Source organism: Nipponia nippon, unplaced genomic scaffold (assembly GCF_047370975.1).
Source record: "Nipponia nippon isolate SJK-2023a ecotype South Korea unplaced genomic scaffold, ASM4737097v1 scaffold_7, whole genome shotgun sequence".
Taxonomy (NCBI): Eukaryota; Metazoa; Chordata; class Aves; order Pelecaniformes; family Threskiornithidae; genus Nipponia; species Nipponia nippon.
The window spans coordinates 53726041-53750756 of NW_028262391.1; the positions used below are offsets into that span (position 1 = coordinate 53726041).

At 50.2% G+C, this 24716-nt stretch overlaps 1 protein-coding gene across 2 annotated transcripts in view; it reads left to right on the top strand.

Moving 5' to 3' along the window:
- ZFHX3 (zinc finger homeobox 3) overlaps positions 1-24716 on the top strand; it is a 683250-nt gene that overhangs the window by 482021 nt on the left and 176513 nt on the right. Inside the window, exons 6-7 of one of the 2 annotated variants that reach the window (XM_087738652.1) lie at positions 7949-8271; positions 16474-16651. The gene's annotated coding sequence lies outside the window, so the exon portion shown is untranslated. Of the gene's footprint in view, positions 1-7948; positions 8272-16473; positions 16652-23559; positions 24333-24716 lie in introns of those variants that run through there. The other variant, XM_087738654.1, reaches the window with a different exon arrangement.

The following is a 24716-nucleotide window of genomic DNA, read 5'->3' on the forward strand; positions in this document are numbered from 1 at the left end:
TTTCTCTCTGTGAAGTAGGTATTTAAGTACTGGCCATGTTTGCTCCATGAACCCTTCCCATACCGTTCCCATTTCCCATCATGAAGAGCCAGTGGTGCTGGTGGCAGGTGCCATAGCAGGGCCGATGTGCAGGCTCGGTGTGCAGGGCCGGCATGCCGGCTCGTCAGGCTCTCCTGCTCTGCCAGCCGTCACAAGCGTCTCTTATCTCAGCCGTCGATGCCACGCTCGCTTGATGTCTCAGTTCCGGAGCAGAGATGCTCCAGCTGCTATCTGGGAAGGCTCTGGCCCCCAAAATATTTAGTTAGCAGCCATTCAGTTAAGTGGAATTGACTTTTTATCGGCTTTCCTCTGTACGTCTGCCACCAGCGAAGGCCGTTTCCTCCTTCCCTCTTCTCTGCCTGTCAGTCCGCTCCACATTCCTATCGGCAGCCGTTAGCTCTGATCAATACTAACCACTGTGTAACAGCTCACGCATGGCTGCCTTAGTTTGCATCGATCAGACCCTTCTTCCAACAGGTAGCCAGCTATCTGAGGCAACGACTTGAGATAAACACCTACTTTTACTTCAGGCTAATTCATTACGGAGGGGTTTCAAGGAGACCCGCTGCCGTACTTCAGAGACTCACAGAGATCAGAGACTCACAGCAACTTCTCTCCCGCCTGAGATTATAAGAGACCATGTTATTTTCTCCATCCCTTCTGAAATCCAGCCTGTAAAAATGATGCTATCCAAATACTCTCAAAGGACCTAGACTGAAAATTACACATCAAACTATTCTAGTTGGGCGGTTTGGAAAATTAAGAACATGAGTGCTGATTAGAAACGGGGATGGGATGACCGGCTGGGCAGTAGGTGTCTCGTGATGGTCCCCTCACAGCTTCTCACCGGCAAACGCCCTTCTGTCACAGTTTGGTGTCCTGAGGCCGTGTCCCCGCGAGCCCCGCATGCTCCAGCGGGACGCAGCATCCCCGGCCTCCGGCAGAGCCAGCCTCGACCCGGCACCCAGGCACCAGCCCGCAGCTCCCACGGGGCTGGCTGGGAGCCACGGGCCGCCCGCGGGAGGAGGCTCACTGCGCGAAGGGGTATAGCCTAGGAACTGTATCAATACTAGCAAACGTTCAGCATCCTGATAAATGAGATTATTCTGCTGAAGCATAAGGCACACAGGCTCCGGCATGGCACCTCCGAGCCATCTGTCCTGTTTCGATGCCATAACATAACACGGAGATAAAGCGCTATGAACATCGATAGGAGGAATCTCCGCAAAACTGCCCGGCAAACAGCAGTACGCTGGCTACCTTACTTCTCCTATACTTGCTGCTGTCCCGAAAACTGCCAGCATTTAGGAAAGTAGCAACCGTTTTGAAGGAATCCCAGCAGATGTCTTTGCACAGACACGCTCACCCTACATACACACCCCTGAGCCAGACCCCGCTTTGCAGCCTGGATCTGTAGGCTTGGAGAGAGGAGAGGAGCAGGCGCAAAAGCAAGTGCCTTGCCAAAGGTGGAGATGCAGTTCTTAACCTGGCTGCTAAAAAGCCCGTAGGTCAGACACGGCCAGCCCGGAAAGCCTCTCGGAGAAGTTACAAACACCTTTTCTGGTCACTTTATGCCTGTGCCAGCTGGGGAGGCAGAAGGGCTGCAGGGCTGCTACGGCGGTTACAAACTTTCCAGTGAAATGAGTGTTTATTATTATAGGTTTGATGCTATTCCCAAAAGGACCTAATCAACAAGTAATAAGGCCTCAAGAGAGCAATTAGAAACCTGAACTTTAACTCCTCGTAACCACAGTGTAGAAAGCAACTTCTGCTTTGGTTTTGGGTACACAGCCTGGTATGTTACCGAGGAAGAAATACTGAAAATCTGAAATATAAAATAATTGCAGACGAGGATTTTAATTTGAACAATAAGGTGCAAGACTAGTTTCTATGGCAGGGTGAATGTGTGCCTGGCAAAAAGCACTAATGGTTTGGGGAGATTCATGCCCAAATGTACAACCTCTGTCATATCTGGTTTTCTTCAATGCTTCTTCCTAGCTTTAGACAATCCCGGAGGATGTTTGGTGCCTGCATACGTGCAGCATCTGCCCCTCTTTAAAAAAAAAAAAATTACCTCAGTTTTCCCACTTGTAAAATAACAATATCTGCCTAAATGCAGAAGCTTGACATGCTTGGTTTGTTTGAAACTTGTTTTGAATACTTTGGATTGGACATTTCAGACAGGAACCGCACATTGAGTAATTCTTGCCATACAAAGTCACGTGGCTACTGGAAAGCAAAAAAATTGCATAAGAATATGTCTGCGCAGCACGGCTGCATCAGTGAGTGTCGCCCAAGGGGGCTAATATTCCTCACTGCCTGCCTGAGAGCGCGGAGGAAGCACGTGGCTTCGCAGGTCTACGCAGAGCCATGCACCCACTTTACGCTAACTGTTAACGTTGGTGTTATTTGGAACTTAAGAGGTGTGTTTCTAAAAAATGTTACAGAGCTAAAGTATTTTTTTTCAATTTTTTTTTCCAAATACCGTATTGGAAGGCCATTTCCCCTGGCAGAACATGTGTCTGTATGTAGAGAAGAGAGCTGTGATCGCTGCACGTTCCCTTTTCAACAGGAACTATAGAGAGAAAGCAAATACGATTGCAATACAAGAAGCCAAGAAGAAAAAATTTCTCATGCACCTGTAAGATTGGCTGTCCATTTTAAATTTCTGGACTCTTCAGCAGCCTTAGTGGGTTTCTAGATCACGGCAGGATGAGCAGACTGACCTCTGTGTAGTGGTAGTCGGTGCCTTGTGAGACGAGTATAAAGCGCCTAATTTTTTTTATGTTATTGGCTATGGCAAGTCCTGCCTTTCCGGTGAGTGTGGGGTTAGGGGTAACTGCGCCTGCTGCAGTGAGCGTCCTCAGCAAGTCTACGGCACGCATCTCCATTGCGTGTCCACCAGAACTGGCCCTGCCTGGCAGAGGCTTAAGCCAAAGAGGATGAAACTGGTGCTGGCGGGCTGGGAGAAACAGCTGAGGAAGCCGGCAGGGGCAACGTCTGCTGCTCCGCTGACAAGGACAGCGCGTGTCGTCCAACACTGCCTCTTCTGATCAACTCAAAACTAGTATTTTTCCTGTTGTGCAGTTGTCAATGCAGAAGTAAAAATAATATTGAGTAAACAGTGAGAACCAGGAGAGAGCGCGCTGTAAGGATGAAGCAGAAGTACTGCTTAATTGTTCCTAGGAGAGAGAGCAGGGATATCCCTTCACTGAAGTGAGTGTCATGCTATCAAGAATGATAAATATCACGTGGAAATGGGATAAAACTCTGGGAGCACGCTGTAGAGCAGCGTCCAGGGGAGGCACTTTCGTATACTCTAGTTTTCTCTGGAAGGTACATAAAGCCAGCAGGCGCTGGCAGCATGCGTAGGGTTTGTCATGGCGCTTGGCTGACTGCACTTACGTGTGGGTACCCAAGGCTTTCGCAGCCAACAGTTACAGAGCTGTCGAGGTGAGGTCCTGCTTTCTTCTGGAGGTGGGAGCACCGAGCCTAGACCAGAGCTGCACGCTTCCCACTCAGGCTTGCAACTGGGGATGCTGGTGGTGCCTCCACGGACCTGTACAAGCCCTGGATGCCATGGCCCGGCGAGGAGCCAGGAGGGCTCTGCCCCTGCCAGCCACGGTGCCAGGGCAGAGGGGAGAGCTGAGCAGACCCAGGAGCCTGAAGACTGAGGTGAACTTTTAGATATCCCAGCCTTAAACAAATTTAAGGTCTTGAAAAACTTCATTTGAGGTATAAAATGGAGCCAGCAGAGGGAGTGAAATGCAGGGACACTGTACTGTCCGTGGAAAAAGGAGCTGCTGGGGTTTTGATCCAGGTGCAGCTGGTTCAATGACGCTTCTCAAAACCCATAGTGCGGGCACACCGGCTCGGCCCAGGGCCACAGGTAACGCGGGTGTGGATTAACAGAGGCAGGTTGTCACTTGTAGGAGTGAGAGGTTGTCTGCTCTGTCATTACAATGTAAGAACGGACATTTTGGGGGCTAACACTGTATGTTTCCAGTATGAAGAGGTAACCAGAGGAACCTTAGCTTCTCAAATAATTCCTTTTCTGAGGGGGTTCTGAGTGCTGTCCCCATAAGTAGGTTCAAATGCTTTATGTTTCAGTTGTTCTGGCACTGTTCTCATGGTCCTCTGAGTGGCCGTGGAAAATACTGAGGAGAAGCCTAAAACTAAGCATGCGGATGTTGCTCCCTTATTCTCTTACGCCTCCTAAACGTCCTGGTCTTGGCATTATCTTTAGCACTAAATGTGGATAGACATGCTTACAAATAGCTTCTTGCTGGTTTCTTAGTTAACTTCTTCAAAAAGAGGAATTTTGCAAATGGATTAGTTCTTCAGCATCCACTTAGGATTTTTTTTAGATTCATCTTTAATGTGGCTTCAAAGACAGAAATACAATTTCCTCTTTTGACTGAGTGTTGGCCATCTTTGTCCACCATTCGATGAGGAGAGATAGGAAGTGATCTTTATTAAACCATTTATAATGTGTGAGCTTCCTCCTAGCTACTTCTGAAGGAGAACTGGCAGGAAAATGCCAACTTCAGTGGTCAGAGACCACTGTGGGACTTGGACTGAGGGGCACAACACACTCATTTTAGAGTTATTCTTCCAGGGCCTCTGCAGACTCCAGCGGACATCAGTTTGCGCACCACTGGTGTAAGCGAGGTTGTATCTGTAGCTGTAAAGAATAACACAAAAAAGAGGTTGTATTATTATTTTTTACTCAAGCTGAGATTTCTGAACAGTAATGCAATAAAACGCAAATTCTCCGGCCCTGGATTCGCACAAGGCCTGTGCTCTTTGCCCTAGGACTAGTGCTGTGGATTTTGCAGCCCAGCTCTAAGCCCGGGGCCCGAGTGCAGCTTTGCTGCCTGGCTGCTGCCTGCTGCGCCCGCCCAGCGCGAAGCAGAGGGAAGCGCGGACTGAGCTGCCGATCTGATTCCAGTGGCTGGTCAGATAAAAGGTGGGAAGCCGTCACATTTGTGTGAACAATCGAAGGAGTCTGAGGGGGCTCACTTCATTTCATCTAGTGAAGAGGCTTCACTTGCTGTTGTCCCCCCAGTGAGAAGTTCCCGTTCGAGTGTGCCAGATTTCCCTAAGTATGACTTGAACCTGCTGTTCAGCGGTTACTGTCAGGCATAACGTGGGTCGTTACATTGAGGTTTGTTGTTGTTGTTGTTTAGGTGACACTGCAAATGAGGGAAATCGTAGCTAGGGGGAAAAAAAGAAAGAAAAAAACCTAACCAACTAAACAGGAGGTTGGTGAAGCATCTCTTGGAAGCGTGTTTTCCTGAAAATCATCCCCAGCCTGGATGTTTTCAGAAAGTTTCCTTTCACAGAGTGCTGAGTACTCACTTAGTCAAGAATTAAGAATTCAGGTTAAGAAGAACGAAGGGAAGTAATTTTTTTCTGCCAATTCAGTACCATATTTGATATCTGAGGGCAGGCAAATGCTGTTGTGAGTCTTAGCTTTCAGGTTGCTGTTTCATACCTCCAAGAGATAAATGATAATTTCCCAGAGATATATGGGGGGGTTGAAGTATCGATGTTATCAGTGTACACAATAAACAGTTGTGTTCTTCGGTATCTGATCTTCCCTATTCTGCATCTGTGTGCTGTGATGAAGTTTGCTGCATAAATGAGACTGGATTTGCTTCCAGTGTGCCTGCCTAGCGATGGTGGCTGGAACGGGCTGTGGTTTGGGACCTCTTCAGGCGTATCGCTATCTAAAAGGGAGTTGGTCTCGCTTGGCACTCTCTTCATCCCACTTTGTGGTCAATCTGCACCTGAAATAGAGAGTTTAGGACTTTATTCTCATTTGCTTTGGCTTTTCATTTATTTTAGCTTTGTCATGTTCTCAGTTAGTGTTTGATTAGCGTATGTGCCAGTATGTGATAAATATTGAGAACTGAAAGCAGTCTTTTAGTCCAAAATGTCTGAAAACTTTTGCAGTATAGGGTGCAGATAGTGAGTCCATAATAAGTTTATCTCAGCAATTCCTGCTCGTTGACCATAGCAGCAAGAGCTGGAATTGATGGAGCTTAATGAAGGGCATTTAACCTCGGGTATCACCAGGCAAGCTTTGTGGTACGGGGTGGCCGGTGACCTGTTAGCTCTGGTTCTCTTTTCACTGGAAAAGAAAATTCAATGCAGAGGTAGTTTGGGATACAAAATCTGACGTGATCAGCCAGCAGGGTCCCAAAAGTCAGTGCAAGGGTCTCCTGGGTCTGTAATGTCATTCCCGTAACCAGGTGTTTGGAGTTCGACTTCTTGCTTTGCAGGACTGTTGGGAAATTTCCAACTTTTTACAGTCTCCTCTTCCCAGTATCCCATGTAATTTTCAACCAGACGCTATTTACATAGTTGTATATACTCCAGGCTTTGTTTTTGAAACTCCTTGAATCTGTGTGTTTATACAGCCGTTTTCAAAGATACATTTCTTTAGCAAAATGCTACAATGTAACAAGTTGGTAGTCTCAATAATTGTGTTGAATACTGTGGAATTAGCTTAAAGTAAGTTTTTCCTCCTTGAAATGAGATTATATCTGTGCCTGGATCAAGCAATTCTGCATCAGTCTTGAACTTGTTAAAGATGAAAATCAGAATAACTGCTGCAATATTGAAAAGGTAAAATCAGAACAAAATGGCATTTGGCCAATGTTTATGAATCACAGAATATGATCATGAAATCATAAGAATAACCACCAAAAGGTAAATAAATTACCCAGCCTACTACTTATTTTCGTGTACAGTTTGACACAAAAGCTGAAGCCATGAATGATTTATACCTGTTTTAACAATAATACTCATTTTCCTGAAAGATGGTCAGCACTCAGGCTGCTGTGGGCACCGTGCCAGTTGTTGAAAGGTTAATGTCTCAGCAGCAATACATTAAATTATGAATTATACCAGTCCCAAAATGGAAGGTTATTAGCTCAGTATGTTTAATTAGCCCGGCTCGAACTTTGCCATCTGCTAGCCCTGCCCATCACTAATGCACGGCCGTGTGGAATGGGAGGGCTGGAAATAAGATGCCAGAAGCAGGAGACCTTCCGCTTCCACGCAGCCCAGCCTCACCTGCTGAGCCCGCCTGGGAGGCCGGCGCTCGGAAGCCCTGGGTAGGCCCAACGGCTCATCCACACGCCTGGCTCTGGCGCAGTCCTCCTTGGTACCAGCCAAGCTGACCGCAGGCCCCGAAAAGGCGCTGCCTGCCCCACAGACCACACCGAACCTTGCCGAGAGTTCAGGAGGACGGGGAAAACACATCTTGTTTTCTCCCGAGTCTTTAGGGCCAGTTCTCCTGTCAAAGCATTTGGCTGACGTTTGTAGTTCTCCTTAGAGTTGTGTCCTGGTTACAGACCTTGCCGTGAGAAGGAAAGGGAGAAGGGTGAGGGCCCAGCATGTACCTGAGCAATGAATGTCCCAGGAGAAGAGGAGCTTTCCTAGGGAGAGGTCTGGCGCTGCAGTGGCCACGGGCGCTGGCGGCGTTGCGACGGCTGGGTCTGGAACGGCCGGGCGGCCGGCCGGCCAGCGCTCGGACATGTAGGAGGCAACAGCTCGCGGTGGTTTTATTGGCACAGCATCTCTTGCCAATAACTGCACAAGGCTACAACATTTAGTTTTTCAATAAATATTTAAATTTTACCTCTTTGCTTATTTATTTTTTAAAAGAACAAACAGTAAATTCTGTTGATTTCTTTATTAGTTAAGATTACATGATACTTTTAAAATATGATGCACTAAGTATTACCATAAATAATTATTCACCATTATTATGAGGGTGCTTTTGGGGGGCTATGTGTTAAAAGTCAGGTCAGAAGTGTGCCCTGGAAAGTGGAATGAGGGAAGAACTGAAGTCGTAAGAAGCCAAACACAGTCTTATTTTTAATTCTTCTTTTTCTAGGTAGGATAACCTTGCCAAGGAGGAAAGGAATTTGGACAGACTTAACATACAGCCTGTGCAGCTTCCACTAGCTGGACACTAAAATGAAGAGAGAGTTTATTCATTCTCATCCCGACACAGCCCACCAGAATTAAAAGATGTTTTAACCTACAAGGGAGATTGGGACAAACACCTACTAATCCACCCCAACCTGTCTACATAAAGAAGCCTATTTGGTTCCTCTGGCTATCAAGTCTCCACAGTTCTGTGTTGGATGTGAAGAGTAAAGAAAGAGTCTGGCAGAAATTAGAAGGTGTTCGAGTCAGCGTAAGAGACGACACCAGGTAGAGGCTCAATTCCTTTTTCTTAATTTTCTTAATTTTCTTACAGTAATTATTTCTTCTCCTCCTCCCCTTGAGTTTTTGCCGATTCCCTCTTCCCCACATGAGTAAAGCTCTCTGTACTTGTACTTCTGGAGCAGGTGGCATGGTTGGAATATCAGAGCAATATGTATTAGAGTAAAACCTGCAGACAGAAATAGAAAGTAAATGGAAGATGAATTGATCAGAGGAAAGGCAAAGGATGGAGGGGATAAAATAAAGGGAAGGAAAGACAAGAATAATACCTCGCCTGTGAACTACAGTAATTTATTACTTTTATATGGTGCCCAGGGTGTACAGTATCTGCTTTACTGAACAAATGGAAAAAAGAGTTCTCGGCCCCAAACAGCCAACATATTAATTTATAATGTGACAGCCTGACGAAACAAGTAGTCAGGCCAGTGCGACGAGGAATAATTTAGTGCTTGTGGAGCATGAGTTACTTTACTTTGGTATCCGCGCCTGTGTATGCCACCAGACGGAAATCTCTTGGTTTGTAGTAACTTACTGTAGTAGAAAAATTTCTCTTTCAGGAAAGTTCTGAGTTGGGGGGGGGGGGATGTCTGAGGGCACGGGCAAGTGTTTTATCTGGAGGAGCAAAGAGGCTGCCATTTCAGTGCGCTGTGAAAGAAGGGGTGACAACCTGCATCACAGCCTGGCAGCAGAGGCATGAGGGAGCACTGCAAATCCCCCCTGACCAGGGTGCGGGGACGCTCAGAGCGGGCCAAGACACGGTGGAGAGCAGAGAGGAAAGGACTCAGGAGGAAAAACTGGAGCATTTGCTCTGAGCCATCTAGAGCTGGAGCGTCTAATGAGCCATCCAGATGGGACAGCAAGGAGATGACCTGAAACAACACGCTCCAACGGGAGAGGGTTCCAGTGCAGACACAAACCTGCCGTGACCAGGGGAGCAAGAGCAAAGTTGTTTTCTAACACAGTTACTGCCACTTCAATTGCAGTTTTATTCCAAAAGCAAATTCCAAAGTTTTATGTCCATAAAGGTTTAGACATAAACAAGAAAGAAGTCAGGAAAGTGGTATGTACTGTATAAACAATCCCACTTCATAATTAATGCTGGAGATCAGGGGAGCAGGAATAGCTGTGCATGTGTGGTCATTCAGATTTACTGTTGGTCTTATTAAAACCTAGTTCTGCAATAATTTTATGCCCAGGTAGGGGCAGAAAGAGAGCAGGATGCCCCCAAGCAACCCATAAATAGTGTGGTGAAGACAAAGCGTTTATTACTTAGCTTCACAAAGGCTCTGTAAGTGCTCTCCCAGGGTATGTATTCTTGTACCCCAGATGCCAATTCTGCAAATTAGCATTATTTCTCAAAATACTATGTAAACAGAAGTCATTTGAATACTTGATTTCCTCAGACAGAGTCACACATGGAAATGTCAGTATCTTTCTTTCCCTTTTGCAGAGTGAGCAGAGGTTTTCACTGCCTGTCTTTTTATTTCTCTTGGAGTATCGTTACTGATGAAAAAACCTGGCAGGGTCTGGGTTCTATACAGAACTCATTCTGCAGGATTTTGTCCCATCTCATCGCCCCGTGCTGTCTTAAGAGCAACTCTGGGGCATAAACTTTCCCATTTATCACTGAAGTGTGCTATTTTGAATCTTCTGTTTAACAGTTTAAATTACTATGCCAAAAGTTATTTCATGGCTGAGACACATTGGGAATTACAGGGATTTAAGATCCCATCAAATTCACTTTGGGATGTCCCTTTTTCCTAAGTAGAAAAGCCACCAGCAAGTTCAGCTCAGGTTGTGCTGACGGGCTCTTATTTTATCATTGTGCATCCTACAACTCTAAGTTGTTCAAATTTTAGAAACTTTCACAATTTTGTAATCCATTTCTGTATTGCATTTCATGTAGAAACAGGTACCTTAGTTAATAGGATAACAGTAAAACAGGGTGAGACAGACCCATAAAATCATCTTTAAATGACAAAATCGTTTTCCTAGATAAAATATAATGGATGAAAAGGTGAATATGTCAGGATTTTCCAGGGCTAAAAGCAAGTGTTGCGTTTTAAGGATGCCTGTCTCTCCTGTTCAGTGGGATAAAGATACACATTTAATACTGAATTTTGCAGGATATTGGACTTGAACATCCTTACGGTAGAAAAGTTGCCACTGACCAGGAGGCCAGTGCAAGGAGGTGCTGCGTTTGCTGGGAGGGAGAAAGCACTTTTATAGCAGTTTGTTTATTTTTTTATCGTAAGTGTTTGGACCTGCTGGTGTTTTGAATTGTAAGAATTAATTGCATGGAAATAGGAAAGGAAGAAATGGGCAAGTGAGCGTGATCAGTGGTGCCCTGTAAATGGACATGGTTTCGTGGTACTCCATGCAGCCGTCGTCTGTGTGTCTGGAAACACATCAGGAAAATTTACCCTGCTGTGCTCCCTCACAGCAAATTACTATTATTCCCATTCTACAGGCTGGGAAAATAGGACAAAAAGCGGAGGAGTGAGTTTTGAAGTCCACCCCCATATGCCTTCGTCTTTGGGCACTTCCAGCATACCCTGTGTACTGCTCTGGCTGGCCCTTCAGCGCAGACAGCAAGTCTGTGGCAGAGCTAGGAATAGAAGCCAGGCCCTTGTTCCAAGTCCCAGATCCTCAAGAGTATTTTTAGGCACTTAATACCATTAATTTCATACTCTTCTTGGCCAAGGATCTTAGAAACAAGATCATGCTTCCTCCTGAAATAATTTTTAAAATCATACTTATGTGCTCTTGGGCAGTTTTTTGTCAGGGATCGTGTACAGTTTAGCCCTGTTTAGGAACAAATGGGCTTCAAAATTAGTTTTGGGAAGAGTTCTGTGTGGACTGTGCTTTTGTGCAGCCTCAAAGTATGACTGAGGATACAGAGGAGATGCTGCAGAGTCTTTGCTGTCTGCAGGGCAAACAGTACCTGTTTGAGAGGGGCTTTGGCAGAGGGCAAGGGAGGGCTTCGTTTCATAGCTGTGCGCTTCGGGTTCCTTTTTTGCTGGCTCTGAAAGCCAACATTCTGTGCTTCTGCATCCTCTTTATTTTGGTTGCAACTTCCTTCTCCCAAACGCAAAATCTTTTACGTTTAAAAAACAGCAAGACCGTTGTTTGCCAATATTTTGATGAAAACGACACTCGGGCACGCGGGGCAGCCAGAAGCCCCGAGGACAGCAGGCCCACAATGCGCTGGAGCTTCTCCAGCCACAGAGGTGCGGCCCTTGCTCAGGCAGCTCACGCTGGCCTGTTAAAGCTGACTGGAAAGGCCTAGAGAAACACACAGGTTTCTACATACGATCCTGTTTTTATTGTGCTAACTCGGCAAACCCAGTTGAAGCCCTGCTCCTGCATCCTATCTATTATTAATTAATTGATTTCCTATAAGCTCATTATTTAGTTCGCTGTGACTTCCTCACAGCGCGCACAGCTTTGCAGACAACGGAAGACAGTTCCTGTCACAAAGTGCAAACACATCGAAACCGCCAGGCCAGGCAAAGGCAGGAGAGCAGCACAAGCAGCAAACCAGCGAGCGGCCAGGCCGCGGCATGCCGCGCCCGGGTCACCCTTCTTTTTGGTTACACACCCCAAGATCCCGACAGCTTTTGCTGTGCGCCCTCCGTCCCCTGATCCCCACAGTCACCCGTTTTGCCCATCCCACCCGTCCGTGGCCGCGGCCAGCCCACGTTGCTTCCTGTGGACAGCCGCTCATCGGATGGACGGACGAGCAGAGTGTTTTTCAGTGACTGCCATGTCGCTGCCGCAGGAAGAGAGGGTCTCGAGGGGGATGGCGGGGGGCTGGTCACAGGGCAGCTGGGGGCTGCCGCTGTGGGGGACGGGGGAGCCCGTGCGGGAGGGGCGCAGCCGCGCCGGGACAAGAGCGGGTGAGAAAGGCCTCCCCGCGGCCGCGCTGCGCAGGCTCTGGGCCTGCTCCGGGCGTCGAGGGGCTCCTCTTCCTCGCTCCATCCAGCTCTGGTGGTAAACGTGCTTATTACAGTGCTAATGTCCTGCAAGTGGAATCCTACCTCCAAGTATATTAGGGTAATGAGTTCACACCTAACTAATGGAGACTTAATAGAGTTACTAATAGGCTGCCTTTTCCCCCCATGGTTTATGACCCCGCAGGCCGGAGCTGTCAGGGGAGGGAGAGGTGGGCGGCCGTGCTCAGCCCTCGCCCCGGCTCGGCCGCCAGCCTCCTGGCCTGCGCCTGGCCCGGCAGCCGGTTTCCAGAGACATCGTCTCTCCACCTTTCTGCGAGGAAAAATAAACAGTTTGAGGCTCCTGTGTCTTTATTAAACATTTCCTTTAAACTGCATACTTTGGCTCCCTGCCCAAATGCACCAAGAAAGCTTCCACAGAGCAGCTCGAGTCCGGAGCTGTGCTGCGGGCTTCCCGGGATAAATAACCCCTGGAGGAGCGAGCACCTGCGCCGCCGGCTGCGGCCCAAGCCGTCCCTGGGGCTGCCGGCTCCCCCGGGCCTGCCAGGAGAGGTTGATGCAGCCAGCCGGACTCCCCACACCGACGGCGCCCGGGAGCAGCCCTGGGGAGGAGAGCGAAGGAGGCGAGGAACCGGCAGCGTGGTTTGCCTGGCTCCGCTCTCCGGCACACAGACGCGACGTGGCAGCGAGGTGGGTGGGGAGGCGGTTGCTCTACGGCGGCAAAGTTTGTCCAGTGCCGTGGGCCCAGAGGGTTTGAGTCGTAGGTGTAAAGGGGGTTGGGAAGCTGCTTTGGCTGGGAAGCAAAAGCAACCGTATGTTTAAGGCTGTCACACCAGATGAGCGATACACTGGCGTTAAAAGACGTGTGCTTCACCCGCCGTCGGCAGTGTGGTTGCTGGCCGTCGGCACGGGGTCGAGTGTGGATTGCATCCCTGCCGGCGCGGCGGCCGCCGTCACGCCCCGGGACGCAGAGGGAAGCGGCGTGCCAGGCCGCATTGTTGCGGTGGACAGGACAACATGTCTCTGAGCTGCCTCAGGAAGCAGCAGTGCTACGGCGCCGGCGGCAGCCCCGCGGCGCGCGGGAGAGGCTTTGCAGGCGTGGGCTGGCCGGGCAGCGGGACGAGGGCAGTGGGGGAGAGGGGCCAAGCGCGGCAGGCAGCGGGGAGGGGGCACGGCGGCGGGTGATGTCAGCATTTCCTTCTGGATCGGTCATGTGCGCTTGCCAGGTAAACAGTCTAGAAATAGATGGGAGGAAGGCAGCGGATGGAGCGTGCAGCCGGGCTGGAGGAGCTCTGCCTTCACCCTTTCCTCCCCGCTGCCGTCCTCGCAGGCGGCTTCCCCTGCCTTCAGCGGGGCGCTGGGAGCAGGGACGGCGAATGCAGAGGAGTGAAGCGAACCGGTCTCTCATGTGTCACAGCTTTAAAGCGCGGTGCCCGCTCTGGAAGACAGTGCTGGCAGATGGAAGGAGGTAGAGTTTGTTGATTTTCCAGGCGGTGGTTGCAGCAGACCTGCTTCATCCCCTCCCTTGCTGAAGAGCCCAGGTGAGGCTGGTGAGAGCCCTGGGCGGGAGGCGCCGAGGGCTGCTCGCCGGCGGAGGGGCCCCCAGCCGCCAGCCAGGCCGGCTGCGCGGGGCAGCTCTGCTGCTCCCTGGGCTGGGAACAGGTTAAAATCCAGGCGTTCGCTGCAAGCATGGAAGCTGGCTTACGTCGCGTGAAGCGTTCCCAGCAACTGAACGACACAAGTTCAGGTACAGAAAGCTCCGCAACGTGCCAAGAATATTCTTAGTTTGCTCTTTCCTCATTCACTAGAAATGTGCCTTTTCTGTGATGCCTTTCAGAGCAGCCTAGCAGTTAAATTAGTAACTATGATAAAAACTACCTGTGCTGCCTGGAGACGGGGTTTTCTAAATCCCCAGTCGCCCCAAACATAACGCGTGGACTGAGCCACCTGCTGTGGCTGGGAGCCTGGCCCTCCAGTCCCCTCCCTCCTCACTGATCCCAGCAGAAGAAACGCCCAGCACTGTGCAGGCTCCTGCCTGGGACAGGGACGGTATTTTCTCCAGGCGGGACAGGGTGGTTTTTTCAGGCATTTTCCAGGTGTGATAGTATGATGCTGTGCATCATCCATATGTCTGTCCCGTCCAGAGCAGCAGAGAGAAACTGCAAGGATAGAAAGCTGGGTAAGACAGCCTGACAGCCACTGCTGATGGCCAGGTGCCTGCTTGTCCCTGCTCAGCACTTTCCTTTACCCCCAGAAAACAAAGCTGCTGTCATAGCAAGTACCCATAAAATGCAAGGCATCCTGAGTGCAGAGATTAGTGGTAATTTTACAAGGACTCAAATAACGTTGGTCTGCAGGGTGCAGCACTGCCTTGAAAGGGAACAGCAGACATTTCCCCTGGAAGCAAGTTTCCTCTTTAGAGCAGTTTACGGCCGAGGCGCAGTGTCAGATTGTGGCACAAATATACTATCAGCCTTTGGGTTGGAAGACGGACATTTGATACCTCTTTCTGTTGCCGAAACGCGCTGCCCAGACACGACTCCCAGCACGGTTATTTTTTGAAGCATTATGTAATTGGATTGCATGGTCAGTAGTGCTTCCTTAACAAGCCTTTCAGCAAACCCTCTGCCTGCCGCAGCCAATCCTCAACCCTTACATACACACTTACTCACGCAGGCTCAGTCTGGAGTAAACTCGCTGCTAAATACAGTGAGAAAACAGACGAAACCAGGCTCGGAATAGATCATCTGCTCCCTGTGCTACGTGAGATGTAGTGCGGCTGAGCCCTGGGCGCCGCTGGCGTGAAAACGGGGTTGTGCTGGCATCTCCGGGCCGAGGGGTTGCCGGCTGCCTCCTCTGCCCATGCCTCTCTCTTAATGGGGGAAAAATCCCTGCTTTTTGGAGCGTGGACAGGCAACCAAACGCGGGGCTGGTCCCGGTGTCCCTGTCCTCTCTTGCGCTGTTGTGATAGCCCCGTGCTTTGGGTACCAGCTTCGGGAAACCTCTCCTACTGCGCTCAGGCCCAGAGCGGCACCGGGGCCTTCATCTCCTGGGTTTCGGTGTAAGCTGAAGTGCTGAATTAGGAACCAAGTCCCCAGACCCCTTCCCGGGTCAGAGTGTACACCAGTCCCGCAACGCGGCCCGCAGCGGTGCCTGGCCGGCCCCGGCCCTTCGCGGGTGTTTTGCAGGATCTGCCCTCTCCTCCAGCCGCTGTCAGCCCGCAGGTTGTGGCTCTGCTGAGTCACGGCTTCCTGTTTGTGATTGCTGACTAGTGGCAGCAGTTGCAGAAGCAATAAGAGATATTAAAAAGTGTGAACTTCCACTGGGACCAGAAGATACAATTAGGGCTGTGCCAAGAAATACACTGCAGCAAGCTGTTGTTTAAAGGGATGCGGAGCACTGCAACCCCCCGTTCCCTTGCTGCAGGAAGTAGGAAAAATGAACATCGCTAGCCCTTTATCATCTCTGAACCCAAATAAAAATTGCGTTTGACTTCTGAAGCTCACTCTGACTCTTTTCCATGCTCCTCCTGAAAGTGTTTGATCCAGCCTTCCAGGCTGGGTGTCCTCTACCTGCTGCTGCTGAGACGTAGGCATCCTTGTTTCTTGCTTTCACCTAAGACTGATTCTCCGCAGAAAGCCTACGTGACACTGTAAAAGGGGCTGCTTTAGAAGGCGTGCACAACCGTAATGTTATTTCCATTCTTTTTTTAATGGGAAATATCTCTGGGGAGAAGCATGAAAGTCTATGGAGAAGGTGCTCTTTGATCATTAAGATCTAAATGCAGCATCCAAACAGCGTGGCTGTTTCCTCATATTATGCTGAAATTCATCTTCAGGTGCTGCTCCTGGGTGGGCATTTTCCTGTTTCTCCTTCCTTGGCTTGAACATTTGGAAGCATTGCCACCGGTTTCATCCCCAGCCCTGGTGACGATTGTCTCCAAAATTTATTTCTCCACCCTGTTGTTTACTGTATTTATATTGGCCTTTCAATTTGTGTTTTAGTTCCATAGTAACTTTTTTGCCTTATTGTCGGAATATACGTTCTGGTTATTCAGCTGAGGACAGGAATTAGAGGATGGCGTTCTGTGGACTGTGTCTCACTGGAGGATAGAAAATGTGCTTAGGCTGGTCTTTTCTGGATTGAAGCCATAGCAGTTTGCAGCTAAGAAAAAAAAATCTTCACTTTTGTACTGGCATTAGACTGATTTTTTTTTTTTTTTTTAACCCTGTGACAGACATAAGGCTGAGGACCGGCACAGAGAACATACATTAGGGGAGGAAAAAAAAAAATCCCACAACCTCAGTTATTTCAACAAATACCAAAAGTGGGTTGAGAGTGGATGAAGAGGAGGAGGAGGCAATAGTGAACACACAACACAGTTCAAGCTGGCAAGGAGCCCTTTCTTGAAGAATGTAAGTTTAACCTTTAGCATTCAAGTGTCTGAGCTTAAGTGTCATTATGAGCAATACTTTCCTCCGGCACAGCCTCTCCTGCCTGCAGGAGGGTTCTGTGCAACCTCATCAGTTTTCCCCTTTCCTTTCCCGAGTATAAAAATATGTATTTCTGTCTGCATATGCTCAGCAAAGTTATTTTAGTGGCAGTACCTCACTTGACAAAGCCAGGATGGCCCTGGACAGGTCCGAGGGAGGGTCTGCCCTGTCCTGGCCGTTGCTGAGGTGGCCGGTGGAGGCTCTGCTGCAGCTGCGGCCTGATCAAGCGGGTGTTTTGCCAGACTAGTGTTTGCTGGCTGAATTCTGGTTAAAGATGTTGTGCCCCAGACTCACAAGTGGAGGCCAGCTCCCCAGGGCTGGCCGCTGCGTTCAGGGCCTGGGGCTGCCTGGCTCAGGAGCGGCCAGCACCAGGTATCTCTGCCGTTCCTGCCGGCTCGTTCTGGCCGCAGGAAGAAAGCGGATCTGCTGGCAAATTGCTTCTGCGAGAAGCAAACTAAAATGAGGAGGAGGGAGGGATGGGCCTGGTGTCATTGTCGTCGTCATCGCCCCCCCCCCCAGTGCTAATCTCACCTTTTGATGGAGGCAACACAGAAAAAAATTAGAGAGACAGCAGCAGACAAACATCAGACCTGGCTGCAAATGGACAGGCTAGATGTGCCCCCCAAATCATCTCCAGCTGTAAAACACTTCAGGGCTGATAGAAACCACACGCATCCCAGGCACAACCCAATCTGCAAAGCTGCATTCCAATAAAAATGCAGCACGGACATAAAAGAAATACTGCGCGGGGTTCCCGCCGCGGGCTGGGTGCTGGGCGGGAGGCACCCCCTCAGCCCCGGCTGTGCCCCCGGCCCCCCACTGGGCGCAGGGCTGGGCTGGGTGCCTGCCGGGGCGCAGAGGCAGGAGCGGAGCCCCCCCCAGCCATCGCGGCGGCTCCCCGGCGCTCGGCTCCCTGTCCCAGCCCTCCCAGGGCACAAATCAAAGCGGCTACGGCGGCTAATAGGGGAGGGTCGGGGTTAGCTGCAGGGTACATCGCCGACTGAAATCACAGGCTGGAATCCGAATTTCAATAAGCACGCCTCACATCGGAGGCTGTGCTGCAAATGTCAAATGTGCTTATGTTAAATACAGGTAATATCCTGAATGTAGGTTGGAGAGCATGATTCTTTCAGATATCTTGTCTGATGAATTTTGCATCTTGTATTTGTGATTTTTCCATGCAAAGAAGTACGGGTTTTGGAGGAATAAGAGCATATATTTATAAAGAGGTAAAGATGAACTATTTGATTAACTGTAGCAAAGATGTGCTGCCAGATCAGATTTCTCACTGCTTACATCTTAGGTTCCAAGTACGTGGTTACTATACAGTAAGTACAGCTGGTATTGGTGCTTAACTTACTGAGTAATTCGATGCAGGCTTTTCTGCAAATCTCCATCTTAATTCTAAAATAATTTGGAGGGGAAGGCGGCGGATGGGCTGTTTTCTGAGGGGTCTTTGGTACCTGACTTGCGCTGAGAGATGAAAGGTTTGCAATGCTGTCGCTTGTTCCTGGCCCATAGTGGGGGACGGCTACAGCACCGCACCAGCCCTGGGCCAGGGTCCCCCCGCCTCCCGTTTGTTCTGGCCAGGTTGTTTTAGTCGCCGTATGGACACACTCTGAATTCTGTGGCAGCTACCCTGTAAACTAGAATCCTTCTCGGTGCTGAAAACAATTTTTTTTTCCTTCTAATTCTGTGGGAACTGTAATTTTATTTTGTAACTTATTTCCCTCCTTTTTCCTTTTAAGATGGTTCTCAAACATTTATTGTGGGATTTTTCATTTAAAATAGTTTTCTAGGGAAATTACTGTGACAGTGATTTAATTGTTTAATTAAAATCTGACATTGATGACAACATAAATACAATAGGCATGAGGTGATATAGGCATTAAACAAGTGCAATTGTGGAATACATCCATAGAGTACTCTGAGCACACAGAGCAGCTCACAAAGAAATGATGTTCAATATTTATCAGGTTAGTGAGTCCTAATTAAATGCCAAGACTTTTTCCTTCATTTCTCTAAAAAAGCAGAGAAACATACAGATGTACTCCAAGTGTTTATTTCCATCGCAAACACATCTACTCATCTTGTGTTAAGGCCTGCAAAAAAAGGCAAATTCTTATTAAAAACCTGCTAGTTGACTTAAGGGGTGTTTACTCAGCCTGACTACAGCAGCCCAGCGAGCGGTTTGGCGATAGCTGGAATAGCCCGCTGATGTCCCGTCACTCCCAGTGACTAGAGTAGGTCCAGCGATTACAAAATGGATGGGCAGATTTCTTTTAATAACCGGGTAAAAAACCAGAACTATACTGAAGACAAAAGAAGAGAACAAACGTTCCTCTGAACATCCCCCCTCCCCCAGCCCAAATCTCTCCCGAACCCTCCAGTATGTATTTCTTCTGGAGGAATACATACGCCCCCCTCGAGCATACCCACACAGCTCTCTCAGCAATAAAGGAGGCAGCCCCCTGCCCATTAAACAACACATACGTGCCTCCAGAAGAAATTCATGTTATCTGGCTAGAATTGCTCAGCAGTGCGTCTCTCCAGCCCTCTCTTTCTAAGCCCTGCTGCATTTCTGCATCCCAACAATGAACACGCTGCTGTTGGAATATCCCTTTCCATGCCTCTTGCTGGGCGTCTTTAAATGGTATCAGATCGCTTCTGCAGCTCAGCCAGCCCTTTGCAATCAGTCGCTGCTGATCGTCTGCCCTTTCCCCCTTTCCGAACCCCTAAATAAATGCATCTGCTCCGGTCTAATTCATGTCAGCCTTCCCCCTTCTTGTATGCAACTTCATGCAAACAAACTTTCTAAATTAAAAGCTAACTTACCTGGGCAATGCTTTGAGTATAAAGCAATAAAAACCGATAAAGGCAGACATCCCAACTCTAGTACAGGGATTTGATTGCAAATTTCCATTGCAAAGGAGTAGAGGGAACTGGAAATCTGACAAATGCCTTCAAATTGACCTGTGTTTTCACAATGCACGCTGTGTTTAAAATGAATGGCAGACTTTATCATTTGGAGCTCCTTCAAGGACTCCGGCCTTCTACGCTTTGTTCTGATTCTTCAGACATATTTCCAAGAAGCACAAGGCTACGCAAGAGGATGATATTATGGCGATTTTTTTTCTAAGCGGGATTCCTCCGCCCCCCCCCCCCCCAATAATTTTTAAAGCCTGAATTTAAAAAGATAGCCTGGAACTTTTTCCTTCCCATACCCAGAGATTAGTCCCTCCTGCCCAGTTGGCCTCTTCCACCCGGGCGCTGTGGCCCCGTTCCCCCGGCGGGCCAGGTGGAGGGAGGCAGCATGTGGCCAGCCCGGTGCTGAGCAGCGCTGCGCACTTGGGGCTCCCTAAAAATCCACCGTAGCCAACTGCTTTCACCACAGCCGTAGCAAGGCTGGCCCGCTCCCGCCCCAGGACAGAGCCGCTCGGCAGCCAAGTCGTGTTTCTGCGGGAGGACTTGGTCTCCTCGCAGAACCCCTGTTTCACACGTCAAAGACAACAACCATCTTTTCTGAAAGTTATGTCCAGAAAGCCATACGCGCTGCCTCAGAAAAACATTTTGCTTCAAAGTTGTTCCTCTTAATCTGTATACATTTTTACAAATAATAACTTTCTTTTAAAATGCTGATATTAGTTCCATCTGTTCGAAATAACATATAAATGAAACTATATGATTCTATGCGCAAATATATCAGACATGCTGCGAGACAAAAAATAGGGTTACCCTAATAATTCAACTGCATCTTTAACAAGTTTCCTATGGGAAAAATCAGTCTTATTTTCCCTGCAGATCTGATACTGAGAGCTTGTTTCTCCTAAGCACATTAAAGGCTATTTGAACCAAAAATCCTATCTATGCCTGCGTAGAGATACATCTATAGAAACAAGAGGCATTCCTAGTATTACGGATGAGGCTGTATCGAGATTTCTAATTAAAGCAAGGGTAGTCCCTTCTTGTATTTTAGCAACTGGATTGTCTTTTTGCCTAGAACAAAGAAATCTTAATGGAAGTAAATTTTCTAGAGAAGAAACGCGTGCACGTGTGTGTAACCGTACCTAACGATTACTGTACAAATTATTCCTTAATTCCTTAGGTTTATTTGGGTGTTTGCACGGCGGTTTATCCGGCCGGTCCTGCAGTCATTACTTGTCCATTCCCTTCTTTTCTCACGCACGCACGCACCTCGCCGCCTCTTTTTGCACCCTGGCAGAAATGGGAACCCTTCCGTTCCCCAGCCTCTGGACAGCTGCGTCCAGGACGAGGGGCGAACCCCTGCCACCCCCTCAGTCCGGCTGCGCCCCTTCCCAGCCGCCCCTCCTGCCCTTGCCAGGAGGGGAGGGAAGATGTCCTAGGACTTGACCCCGCGCCGAGCCTGCTCGGGCTGGCCCCAGCTCCCAGGAGGGTGGGGGGCCGCAGGGCGCGCTCCCCCCTCCCCGCTTAACCCCTCCGCTCCTGGGCGCGGCCACGGCCTCGGCGCCCCTGACCCCGGCGCCCGCTGCCCTCCTCCCTTTGGGGGCACCGGGGATCACCCCGGGAGCACGGAAGGACAAGAATGCAGGAGCAGCGAGAGGCTGTCGCAGGAGGGCACAGCGCAGCACGGCCAGAGGAACAGCAGAATCGCTGAAAAGGGGGATGTTTGGTTTGTGTTAACTACCCAGACAGATGCACTTCGGCATGTTTGCATTTATGGAATCCATATGTTGTCATGGGAAATTAGAGGACAGCAACACAAAACTAGAATTCGCGATGCAAATGCAAAGAAAACGTATATGGCTACCAGACCCCGCGTTTGCACATGTTCCTGCGGAGGTGCCTATTTCTGGAGTATCGACAGAGTTATTAGATTTGCTGGCCACCTTCTCCACGTTTACTTTTTCTTTGCTCTGCAAAAAGCGTGTACGTAGGCAGCACCCGTCCTCAGACCGGTCCACCGGATCTACAGCCTCTGGGGGAAAGAGGCACTTCTTCTAAGTTATACCAAGTACTAAAAGACAAGGGTCACTTTATTCTCGCCTCAACTTCATCACCAAAACATGTTTGTTTCATATTCAGCAAGAACAACAGTTACAAATTACATGCACCTTTACAGATAGTGCACCAAGCAGCCCTGAAAAATCCTACTTGCCCCGGGGCTTGTTGGTTTGGGGCTTGGGGTTTTTTTCCTTTTCTTTTTTTTCTTTTTTTTGATTGGGGTTGTTTTTGTTGGGCTTGGGTTTGGGGTTGGTTTTTTTTGTTCTTTTTTTTTTTTTTTTTTTTTTTTTTAGAAGGGCAAGTAATGTTAACAATTATTCTTCCATAAAGCCAGACAAACATATTTTGAGCAGGGACTGACAAATTTTTAAGAGCAGCTTTTAAAGGCAAACTGGTAACGTGCTGGAGTCTATCCATTTAACAAACCGTAAGAACTCAGACACAGCATGCGCATTATAACCGTACACATCAGTGCTGCATTTATAATATTCAAATAACTATGGCACGTATTAAACTTCGATTCTTAAAACCTGTGAATATCTTCCAAATGCAAGACACTTCCAGTACTGCACCAACTAGTACAGCCCCTCTTCCAATTTCTAATCATCTGTCCTCTTCTTTCATCCCCCCATCCCACTAAAGGGACTTGTCAAAATTTCAAATGCCTACCCCCACGTTAAGAAATATGGAAAACTCGATACATTTAATCAAAAATACTTGCTAACAAACATGCAGTTTATTACCTTTCAGTATAAAATACATCTACATTAAGGTTCTCCCAAATGGAAAAACTGACCGCAACTGCATTCCTTGTTCAATGCTATGAAACAAACCGGGAAATTAATTATTTGGGTTACTATTAAAAATAAGAATTAAAAAAAAAAAAAAAGAAAAAGAAAAAAGGAAAAAAAAAGGCAATTTGAAAAGCTTCTTTAGATTTTCAAGAGAGATGATTTAATTCAGCTGCATTTCTCCCAGTAATAAAATAGTCTCTTACAGAAAGATGAAGAAAACATATTCCTGGAGTCTGGACAGAGGCTCTTTACGGGTTCACCTCCTCCTAAAATTCAAATCCCACGTTCCCAGCGATCATCTACATTTTTTGCCAGGGCTGGAGCGGGGAGGGAAAAGCTGCTGGAAATAAAAATTTTAAATAATAATCGCAGATGGACCCGAACAGAAAGTGAAAAATGTTACCGTAAGGCTAGAGAAATATTTATTTAATCAAACCAGAGGTTCTGTTGGGACTGGAGGAATGTTGCATCCTTTCCTAAAAAAGAAAAAAAAAGGGGAAAAAAGAGGAGGGGGTGGGGGGAGAAAAGAGAAAGCAAGAAAGAAAAAAGGCAGAGGCACAGCCGCCTCCTGGAGTTCCCCATTGTCCGGGGCTATAGAGAGCCCCAGAATGGCATTAAACTCACAAAAGGCATATTGTGCAGGGGACAAAAAAAGCCCCTTCTTCTACAATAACTTTTAGCTTCTTATTTTTAGAAAATGACAAAGCTGTTGCCAGCGATGGCTGGTGAAACCTGTAGCCCGGCTCCCAGCGAGGCTGGACGCGGCCGCACTGATCCGCTGTCCCGCTCGGAAAGGTGGCCGCAAAGTTTGGACGGGAGCGCGGGGATGCTGCGGGGCCGCTCCGCCGTGCTCCGCGCCCGCGGCCCGCCCCGCGCGGGGGCCGGGGCCGCCGGGGCGGCGCCGCACAAAGTTGCGCTCGCCGCCGGCCGCAACTTTCCCGGCTCCTCCCGGGGAAACTTCGGCGGCGGCGGCGGCCGGGGTCGTCCTCGCCCGGCCCGGCCCTGCCCTGCGCGGGGCGGCGCGGCCCCGCCCGGGGCGCGGGGGCAGGTGGCCCCGCGGAGCGCCCCGCCGCCGCGGAGCGGTGCGGAGCCGAGCGGAGCGGAGCGGTGCGGGGCCGAGCCGCCGAGCCGCCGGCCCGCGCGCCCCCTCCCCGGCGCGGCGCTGCGCGGCAGGGCGCGGAGCAGCGCGGAGCGGCGCCCCCCCCGCCGCGGGCTGGGGGCCGGCCGCTTGCCCCAAGTTTCGGTGCGGCGCCGCCGCCGCCGCCGCGCTCCCCCCGCCCGCTCCTGCTCGCTCGCTCCCTCCCCCGCCGCCTGGGCTGAATCTTATTGATCCAGAAGGTGGCTAATTAGCCCTTCCCGTCGTGCCTGGGTAATGAGGCACATGCGCACTGCACTAATCAGCCATTTTTTGCAGGAAACTAATTAGCAGAATAAAGATCCAAAGAGTTTTTTTTCTTCCCAATCATCAGATCTGAGTCCGGGCGCTTCCTGCTCCGGCGACCGCCAGCCCCGCCGCCCGCTCCGCTCCGCGCCGCGCCGCTCCGCCCCGACCGCCGCCGCCGCTGCTGCTGCTGCCGCCGCCCGCGGCCCCCTCTCTCCGGGGGGCTGCAAACTCCCCGACAACGATGCTGCTGCTGGGCAGCGGCGGCGGCGGCGGCGGCTCCCGCTCGGCTCCGGCTGCTGCCCCCGGCTCCCGCTGCTGCTGCCCCGGGCCCCTCCGCGGAGCGCGCTCCTGCCGCCGCAGCCGCCGCAGCCTGCATGGGATCTGTAGCCCCCGCGCCGCCGCCCGGGATTAAAAGCGCCGCCGCCGCCGGAGCAGCGACCGCGTAAGTGGCAACTTTTCTGCCCTGTCCCCCGCTCGGGCTCCTCCTGCTCGGGGCGCCCGGGCTGCTTTGCATGGGGCTGGTCCGGCCCCCCCTCCCGCCCGCTCCCACCCACCGCCCCGGATCCCCCAGCAAACTTTGTGCCGCTCGCCGTCCCGGAGCCCCGCCGCCGCCGCCGGGGACGCGCAGGTGCCGGCGCCGCGGGGGCCGCTGCGCGCCCGCGGAGCCCCCGCCCCGCCCGCCGGCCATGGCCGCGGGGCGCGGAGCGGGCGCGGAGCGGCGCGGCGCGGCGCTGCCCGGCTTTGTGCGCGGCGGGGCCGGCGGCGGGGCGCGGGCATCGATCGGCGGGGGCCCGGCCCCGGCCCCGGCCCGGCCCCGCGGGGGTGC